This window comes from Vigna radiata, chromosome 1 (assembly GCF_000741045.1).
Source record: "Vigna radiata var. radiata cultivar VC1973A chromosome 1, Vradiata_ver6, whole genome shotgun sequence".
Classification (NCBI taxonomy): domain Eukaryota; kingdom Viridiplantae; phylum Streptophyta; class Magnoliopsida; order Fabales; family Fabaceae; genus Vigna; species Vigna radiata.
In genome coordinates, this window is record NC_028351.1 from 19,854,056 (window position 1) to 19,855,600 (window position 1,545).

General features: G+C 40.8%; 1 pseudogene; it reads left to right on the forward strand.

Annotated features, from left to right (window-relative positions):
- The window catches only part of LOC106758901, a 53,043-nt pseudogene extending 51,951 nt beyond the window's left edge, over positions 1 to 1,092 (forward strand).
- The last annotated feature ends 453 nt before the right edge of the window (positions 1,093 to 1,545 follow it).

The window sequence follows — 1,545 nt, forward strand, 5'->3', positions numbered from 1 at the left end:
GAACCGCAAAATTGGTCTTTGGGAGACGACCTAGGGGTCATTCCCTAGCTATACTGCATTTCTAAATTGCAATCAAATTTGATTGGGTGGCGACACCATCAATGTTCTTAAGGGCATTTCAACACACATTACACGGAGTACCAAAGGATTGGTGTTACTGTCTTCCTCCAGGATCCGTCACCAGTTGGGAAGATCTGAAACATCAGTTTCTAGACAAATTCTTCCCTGTGAGGTATGGTTGTAGCGATGGTCCTGGGTGGACTGATCTTAACTTGGGATGGTATGGTACTTTAGAGCATCAATATCAGGAACCATCATTCCAGACTCCTTATATGCCTTCTCCACCTGTTCAGGAACCACAACAGCCGCAACTTCATGAGCCTACCCATTCTTTATCAGCTGTTGGTAAGAAATTGGTAAGCAAGCTTGATTCTCTTGAGATTTTGGTGACACAGCTGGCATCCAACCAGAGACTAGTACCTTCATCTGCATCTGTTGCACGGTTGTGTGCTATATGTCCTTCCAATGACCACTCTACGGATGCATGTCCTTCTTTCGACCACCCTATTATTCATGATGAGCCTCAAGCTTATGCTACCGACATATACAATAACAAGCAGCCACAATAGAAAAATATGAGGAAACAAGAACTACAAGAGGCATCTGCCCGACCACCTTCCAAATCTTCTACTTCTTCTGAGCCAACATTGAATGAGTTGTGGGGGCAGATAGTCAGGCTGGCCATTGAGGAACAGTCTCGTGTTTTAGAGGGACCTCTAATTCAGACTGTTCAGATTAGTGATGATGTTAGTGTCACCGGCATAGGGGATGAGGAGAAGAGTCATGAACCTACTACTACACCATCTACTTTCCTACACACCTATGTCCCTGCTCTTGCACCTGAGGATGCAGTTGCTCATTCTACTGTTACTGGTGAGATAAATCATGAAATAACACAGGTTTCCTCTAAACTTGAAATCCCACTTGCTTTGCCTGAGCTGTTTATGCATTCAAATATTCTTGATTCTGCTTCAGATTCACATGTTAGTGATGATTGTGATATGGAAACTGTGGAAACTGAAAATTCTTTAGACTTAGGATTAAATTTTGATCTTTCACAGTTTTCTGAAAATTTTAAATGTAGTTGTGAAGTTGGTTCTTGCTCTATTTGTGTTGAAATTAATTCTGTGATACAACCAGCTTCCAACTTTGTGATAGGTGATCCTAACTCTGAGTCTGATGAAAATGTTGAGGAACAGGCAGATATACGAAACACCTTTGAGATAGGTAGACCACTTTCATCTTCCACCACTTTAACCACATCCAGGGAGGTGGAAGTAAGCATACCTAAGATTGATTTTATTGTTGATGATTATGCTATTGATAGGTATGTTGATGATTGTATTGTTGATGAGCAAGCTTCTAATTCTCTCTCTTTGCATGATGAGAACCACTTTTTGCTATCACATATGAATGTTTGTTCTCAATGCAGTGAACATGAATCTGAGACTGTTGTTGATATTGTTTCTACATTTGAGATTGATT